Below are 9,154 nucleotides of genomic sequence, written 5' to 3'. Positions count from 1 at the left end.
AAATAAATAAAGTGAGGTGTGTCAGGGTTTTAATACTTAAAATTAGTTGACTTTGACTAGATTTTTAAAATTGTTGACTAGGTTTTTTAAATTGTTGACTACAACCTAAAAATCTTGAGTGCCTGCCTCGCCCGCCTAGCCCCGCCTGCTCGTCGTCTCGCCCCGCCTCCCCAACGCCATATAGCTTGGGCCGCCTAAAACACCCGCCTCATGCATAGCCGGTGCGGTCGAGGCGGTAGGCGGCCGCCTCCACCGCCATTTAGAACACTGGACTCCGAAGAGGTATGATAGTCGTGATATGTCCTTAAGCTTGCAGGGAATGTTTTAGTGGTAAATTATTGATGGCTAGTGGGATGTGTGTGTTTGAGTTGGTAGTGTCAATATTATTGTTTCTCACTTGATCTTTTTTTTTGGACTTTACGCATGTCATTGTTAGCTTTTGTCAGAACAATCTTGAGGAATGCAGTTGTTAGTTATGCTTACTTTGTACAAATTATCCAATGAAGTGAAACAGAGACAACTGAAGCATAGTTAACTAGAAGTCAGTTGCAAGAAATTAGGTTCCAGATTAACCAGGACATACCATGTGAAGAAATTTAGTCCATTGAATTACTTCACAATAGTCATGTTTAAGCTTTCCCGTGGTAATACTTGCTAGAAAATTGTTTTCTTTTACTAAATTATTCTATCAACTTTTAGTGCTTGATTTCTCTTGGAGATTTGGTGATTGAAGTCTTTGATAATAGTCTCTTTGGCTAGTATGATCACGCTAAGCTTGTCGACTGCATATGCAATTTTGTATTACTCATACCACAACTTGCTCAGGTGATTAATCTTTATCTGCAACATTAATGTTGAGCTAATTTATTTATCTTGATTTTCTTTTTATGTCATTAATCTTTAGTCCCTCACTTAAGTTGTCATTCTTTTATTCATTGTTATGTCATACATTGAGGCATAGTTTGGTACACATGATAGGATAAACATGCGATATATAATATAAAGATAAGTTAATGATAAATAAGATGTAGGATATTATATTTAATGTTTGGTATGATTTTAATAAGAGTGATTAAATTTATATATTATATTGTAATGACAAAATTAACCTTATCATAATAAATTTTATAATTTCAAAGTTGTTGTTTGAGTTCATATTTTTTATCTTTTCATGAGCCGATAGTGCTTGCATGATTTATTTATTTTTACCTAATTTTATATATTATATAATATGATAATTGAACACTTGATTTTGTGAGTCAAGTCAAATATCAATTTTTAAGATCAATCGAGTGATACTAATAATTTTATTGAGATTTATAAAAAATATTTATATAATTATCTCGAATTCATTTATATAAATATCATATTATATAATGTATAAAAATAAATAAAAAAATTTATTTGATTTTAATTTCTACCTACTAGCATAGATTTATAAAAGTCATTTATAAATTGAGGGTAATTAAGTCATTTGTAGTGTATTTTATCATTAAATTAAAGTTATCACACCTAATAGAAGGTACATTTTATCTTTCTAAAAAATTATTTATCAAGGGTCCATGATATTATCACGAGCTTTTTATAAAGGTACCAAACATGGGATAATGAGGATTATTTATCAATCACTCTCTTATCTCATGTACCAAACTATGCCTTAGTGATCAACAAGCTTTTTATGCTGCTCCGAGATCCTGATTATCGAGTTATGCTTTGCCTAGCTCGTCGTTTGTGGTAATTGGCTTTGAGATACACACATGTTTCCAGTAGATATTATAATTTATTAAATATATTGCAGCTTAACTATTATTATAAATGACCATTGACGTGGGGCAGGTCCATTTATAATCCGGTCTGTCTAACCACACATTCTAATACTTGCTCTTCCAATATGTTTCTTTGTGCTGATGTCATCACACTTTTTAAGATTGGACATTTCATAATATTTTTAAACCTCGGGCTAATTTTTTAGGTTTTTCTCCATTTTGTACAAGTCTAACTAGCCTTGTGTGGTTTCATTGGTGTATATTGATTCATCTAAGATTGCTCAATTACAATGGGGTTTCTGATATTATTACACTTCTTTTTACTTCTAAAATAATATCGCTTTGGAAAAAAAGGTCACTGCATTTCAGATTTTGGAAGAAAATTGGTTAATCACTCTAGGATAAAATAGTTCGAGCACGAAAAGTTTTGTTTCGTCGGCTAGTCCTCAACCTCGTCCGATAATGGAAACAATTGTGACAACTCTTATGCATCTTGTACTGCATGATGAGAAAATAGAGTTAAGATACCAATATTTTTTAATTCTTGCGAACACTTCTTTTATTTATTACAGAAAATGTGAACATCTTTTTAGCCATAGGAAGTGGAAGATTGCGGTATGGTGACATTTAGTGGCATGAATTGATATTAATGAATTCCATAATATTTATTTGTCTGTTGATATTTATTGTTTATTCATGGGTCTAAATTAGGACGAAGTAATACATGATTATTCTGAATGATGTCGTATCAAAAATTCTGGTAAAACGAAGAAGTACCAGCCTTTGGTTTCCAAGAGAGCGCGGATCAAATAATTAACCCATGTTTTCGGTTTATGAATCCTCTTCAATGACGTGGGATTGAAGAATGTGTATACTTCCCTCTTCCACATTTTGGTGTGCGACAATATTTAATATCATGATACAACTGGGTAAATGATTTCTCATGTGTCTTCTTCATGGTTACCAAATGAACACCAGTACATACAACGAGTGGGTTCGCACAGATGAAGAAGTATTTTTAGTCATCGTCCGACACAAAATTGGCGTACAGGCGCCAATTTGCTTTATGGATGACATTAGTAAGAAAAAGCATTAGAAACCTCGTAATCACTACATCTTGGTAGTAAAAAAAGCTAAGAAAAATTCATAAAGCTAAAGTTCACAGGTTTTGAATCAACACAAACACATTATAATGCAAACCGACATGTTGTCTTCATATATGATATTAATTAATGCATTTTGAGAAAATTAGCAACTGAAAATCACCCAAGTTCTTTGGCAAACACAAATCAACACACAAACCAAAAAAAAATCATCATTGAGAATATTGAACTTTGCATAACTAATATCCAAACTGTAATCATTAACAAATATAGGACTAGAAAACGACAATCAGGTTGATTAACCTATTTTCATGTTTCTTCTCCATGGCAACAGCATGAAGACCAGTTCACTTCAGGGGTATGATGCCATGGAGGAAGATAATGATATGGTCATCTTCCGACACAAATTGGCGTTGAATCACCAATTTGCTTTATGGATGACATACTAACATTAATAACAAGAATTGAAATTACTAACAATTCAAAATATAGTATCTGGAAAGGATGTAATATTTTGTCTGCGAGTATTGAAGCTACAAAAACACTCTCTAAGGCTTTTCAATGAGATGGGTTCACCAACCAAGGTAGATCAAATAAAGCCAATTTCCCACAATAAAATATTTAAGAACAATGAAATTGATTCATTACCGCCTGACATCAAGGCCACCAAGGAGCTTGTAGCGAAGAGACTCCACCTGAGCAATGGCGCACAGCCCACTGTTATCAATCTTCTCGGCATACAACTCCACGCTGTTCTCCGGGAACTTAAACCACTTCTGTACCACTGAGGTCAACTACCTAATCCGCCTTCCCTTCTCACCTATTACGTAAAGGATCAAGAAATTCCAAGCCAAATCAGCACAAACTTGAATAAAAATATAAAACCTGAGAAGCTACCCAATATTAATCTGAATCAAAAAATTAAAAAAAATGCACAAAAAATACACCAAGAACATTCTGGTTGCACGGATTATGATCTAAGTCCTCATGGGAGTGACCCTAACTTCCACCCCAGAGTATCCATCCTCCGCTAGCTCACGATTCAAGACCTCGTTGAGCTCCGCAAAGAAAAACTCCATCGGCCACAAACTGGCGCCATTTACTCAGAATCAATCAAATATCAAACAGAAAAAAACATCAAATGTGTATAGATCATTTTGGTCATTTGAGTCGCCATTTTCGAGTTTGCAGATAGAAGTGTAATGCCAAACTCTTGATGGAAGTTAGGGTTTCGATATCAGCAGGGGTTATTATTATGGGGAAGTAAGTTGGGTAGATCCGACGCTGCGATTGCTTTTAAAATGGGTTTGGGCCCAATTTGGAGTGCCTAAATTGGGCTAATTAAAGTCCAAAAAATTATTCGGCCCATCGAAAATTCGAATGCCCATATTCCAGATTGGGAAATATATATTTTAACTTAAAAGTATAATTGAACAAGTTATATTAAATAAATATTGTCCGGAAAATATATTTTTTTTACCAAATTTAGAATAATCTTATTGATAAATTTTCACATTCGAGTTCGGGATAGCTCGAAAAAAGATTTGAAGTTGATTGGAATTTAGAGAGATATCATTTGGTAAAATTATTTTTGTATTTTCATTTCCTTCAATAATTTTTGATGTACCTGATATTATTATAATATTATTTTCAATTAATGTTAATTTTAAAAAATACCATTTTCTTTAAAGGATGGTATTCTTATACCACTATCAGCTTGACCTTCATTTTGATATTTCATCATTAATCTTAAAAAAATTGATGCATGATTTAATAAGTCAAAACTTCAGGATTATTAAATTCAAGGTTTATGAATAAAACACTTTATTAAATAAAACTCAAAAATAATAAATTTGGCTATAATTGAAAAGAAGATTGAACTTTGAAAAGACACTAAATCAAACGATTATTATTACATACTTTCTTGAAAGAATTCGAAAACAACTTAAAATGTAAACTGAATTTTTAGAGGAAAAAAATAAAATCGACATTAAATTATTCAGTTTTTTCTATCACTCCACCTCCAATCAAGTGATCAATATTTTCATCCGAATTAGCAAAGAAATTAGAGACATCTAAGTGAGTTATATGTCGACCAAACCATCATCATCAACAAAATTTATCTCTATTTTTTCCTTTTCTTTTGATTGAATTTTGGTAAAGATCCACAAAATGTTTTGTCGTATGAGACCAATGCTCTTTCATTCCACATTTCAAACATTTATCTTCTTTTTTTCCAAGCTTTTCTTTTTTTCTTATTCATTATTGGATTTCCACTACTTGTGATTTATCTTATATCTTTTTTCATCTTGTTGTTGATAATTTTTCCTTTGGGCATGATTACGGCCATGCTCATGACCTCTTCCATTTTTACGATTTTGAGTTGAGTTAGAATTCACTTCATGAGGTAATTAATGACATTTCATTTGCTTCAAGAATTTGTGTACGGCCAGTTGGGCGCAATTGAAGATTTTTCATGAGAAGCTAATTATTTTGTTCACCAACCAGTGGGCATGAGATAAGCTTGGAGCATTTTTTTGAATCCATGCTCAAGATATTGTGGTGGTAGGAGTACATACGATGCATGAAAAGTGGAGAAAGATTTTCTAAAAAAGGCTTAATGAGTAATATTTTCTCCACAAAGTTTGAGCTTGGAAATGATCTTGAATAATGCCGAGTTATAATCGTTTACAGATTTGAAATCTTGAAGGCATGGATGGATTCATTCATAACATGCTTTTATGGTTCTCTAATGGTCAAACATTTATTTCAAATTTTTCTAAAGTTCTTGTGGCTCTTTTACAGTGAGATACTCAACTTTTAATCCATCATTGAGATGGTGATGAAGAAAAATAAGTGTTTTTGCATGATCCGGATTTCTGTACGGATTTTTGTTTTTTTATCATATATGATAAATTCTTGTAGACAAGATGAATTTCGGCATCCAAATTCCATGACAAATAATCTTTTTCGGTTAAAACAAATGCTTCAAAATCAAGTTTGATTATATTAATTGCCATTTCAACCGTTATACCAAAAACAATTAAAAAAATTAGAATAATCATATTTAGATAATACAATTGTATTATTATCGTAAAAGAAATAAATAGATAATATGCAATGGGGTCTAGTCACGATTTTACTGTGCAATTTTTTTTAAAAAAAAAAAAACTTTCATAAATCTATGTAATGAATTAATTTATCTAATGTATAGATCTATTACCGATTTGTTCAAAGGAAATATAAATAATCATGTAAATAAAAATAAACAGATCATATGATCTGTTGGCATAATTATTAACTAATAAAATATTAGTATTTTGACACGAAAATTAAAAGAGTGTAAATACTAATTACTAAACAATCGTGAGAGGGTATAATAAGAAAACTTAAATAAAAAATAATATATTTTTAATCCGTATTGAATCAATATTCTTAAAGAATATTGACGAATCTTGAATTTCGGATCAATTTTTAAGAAATATTGATATATGTCAAAATATTGAATCAATATATTCATTAATGTTCATGTCTTATATATCAATATTCTACATGAATATTGATAAAATCTTCTATTATTAAATTCTTTTGAAGTATTTTTATAAAATTCGCAATGTATAAAAATATTGATAAACTTTTAAATTTTTATGAATATTGATAAATCTCAGACTTTTATATTTAATCATATATCTGTCAAGATTATCGACAAAAAAATCGTGTTGTGCTACTTCAGGAGCAAGTAGCAACAACATAAAAGTAAAAAATGTGATTCTTCATAAACATCAATATAAACCTAGAATTTGTTCTACTTCGGGAGCATCAATATTACTTCAAGATCATAACACAAAACTAAAAACATTAATATCAAGTTAAATTTTGTGATTCTTCGAGATCATTACCTAAATATCGTACTTCTTCGAGAGCATCCATACAATGACTAAGAATAAAATTATTTATGAATTTATAATTTGAAGAACATTCGTCCTGATAACGTGTTACAAATTTAATAGTAGAAGAAGAGAGAATTAAATTATATCTTATTTCAATTAAACACATCTATTTACACAAAAAATATTACAATCAAATCAATTATCTAAATATCATCAATATATAACAAGCGACGAAGCATTTTCATCTGTTTGCAAATCAATGCTGAGCATTTTATTGCATACAACAAAGTATTATGACATCCTTCTCTGCTAAAACAAATGTCTGATGGAAAACAACTAAATTCATCCGTCTTCTGCTGTCGCTCGTCCACTTGATCCAAATCATGTAGTCATTCATGTTTTTGAAAATTATAGTAAACAACAAAGTAATAGGTTGAGTCCTTTGAGTGCTAAATGACGGTAATATATGCGCAATAAGTAACTATAATTCTATCAATAAATATTTAAGAAATGACATGCTTCGACCTTGTTTTTTGGATGCGCCTTACGCCCCTAACAACTATGTCTTTTGCTAGCTAGTATTGATATGTGTGGTTTATGCCTACGTTATTGGCTAGACTTAGCTGAATATGTTAAATGCCGACATGCAATTAAAAGTCATGCAAAGAGATACGTCATGGGCATATATCGAACTCTCAAGGATCTGCTACGTTAGGATCCCACGAAGGTACGTTACACAAATAGCAGTATTCTGGGTTTATGCATATAACAAGGTGAGAACTCAAAGCTAGGCAATCCATTATTATCTGTCCTACGTTGCCGCTCCACTTCATCCAATCACTCCTCCGAAACAAACCTAAGGGAAAACAATATTTAAAGCAAAATTTAAAGCATAAATGTACAATGAAAACAAAAGAAACTGGCTCGACTTTATGTTTTATGTTAATTATGATAAACTTCAAGTTGATCATACGAATTAATTTAACCGAAAGATAAGCCAAATAAACCGAATGAACGAGAATTAAACAATCTTTGTATAAAATAGCAAACACAGTAAGGCGCTTAAGTTTAACCAAAGCAAGGAAAATGTATCATTCCTAAAGGTTGACGGCAGCGGGGTCAGCGGCGGGCTTGACCTTGAACAGAACTATGTGCTCGATGATTTGGGCAGAATCGGAGGTGGATGAAGACATTCTGACGGAGACTCGTGACTGAGAACTGAATGGCGAAGCCGAGAAGGGCGGCGTGCGGGCGGTTACAGCTGTTCTTACGCGATACATAGGAGGGCTTCAGCTCACTAGAACTTGTGTTCATAATACGAAAATAATAAAATAAAATTTCTCATCCATAATAACACGTGACTATTTATATTTAAAAATAAAACATTAATGGGTAGTTTTTGATCATTTAATCATTATTTAAAAATATAGTAATCATGATATATATATACAAATAATTATAATAATATGAAATCAACATAATCGGATTAAAACAGACATGTTGTCTAATCATATTTTATTTTAAAACATAAATGGTCCAATAGAAAATAGATTCATTAAAAAAATAAATTGAAATTATAGATTTTTGTTTTGGAGATACTAAGTTTTATTATTGAAATCACTCAAATGTCACCGTCTTCGAAAGAACAAATTTCGTTCACGCTACCTTCAAGGAACTACCAAGTTAAGGCAAAACAGAGATCATTCGTTTGCCTATGGCGGAACATCCAAATCGACAGTGTCTCCATGTGCGTCGTCGAGGTGCCGAGCCCGTAATCTTGGCAGAATTGGTTCCACATTTTGCTTTTGAGGACGTAGAATTTTTTATCGTTCCAAGAAACAAAGATCATGGCGTATTCCCTTCCGTCCGGACCATAGATAGTCGCTGGTATCCCTAATTTCTTGAGTCCCTTGCGCTCATTTCGATTCAACATGTCTTTAAGAAGTTTCATCACCCAGTGCCTTGGTAACATTAGCCTGCACAGCGCATGATTTACATCACTGTCGGTGATTTGTTTTTGAGTAGGGAAGCTGCACAGCCCTATCAACTCTTGAATCCCTGCAGGTAACGACCCAACAACAGATGATGGACGGGGATTGGTTCTTGAACTCGAGGATTCTTCACGTTGATGTGATTTCTTGATGTTGAACTTGCCGCCTTTACGTTTAAATTGACTCTGATTAACAGTGACCTTGGTTCGTGACTTCCGCACATTCCGGGATTCGTCTTCCCATTTCTGAGCGACGATTTTCTTGAGTAGTTGTGATTTTCTTATTGTTTCTTCATCCAAGGTGTTGTTTCCGGATGTAAATGCCATCAGATTCAAAGCCCCGTCGATCAAAGCATAATCTAATTCAACATCTTCACCCGCAACACCAACGTAAGTTACGTAACC

The sequence above is a fragment of the Primulina eburnea genome, chromosome 3 (assembly GCF_022965805.1).
Source record: "Primulina eburnea isolate SZY01 chromosome 3, ASM2296580v1, whole genome shotgun sequence".
In the NCBI taxonomy this organism is placed as follows: domain Eukaryota; kingdom Viridiplantae; phylum Streptophyta; class Magnoliopsida; order Lamiales; family Gesneriaceae; genus Primulina; species Primulina eburnea.
The sequence above is the reverse complement of the archived record's forward strand: the minus strand, read 5'-3'. Positions refer to the sequence as shown.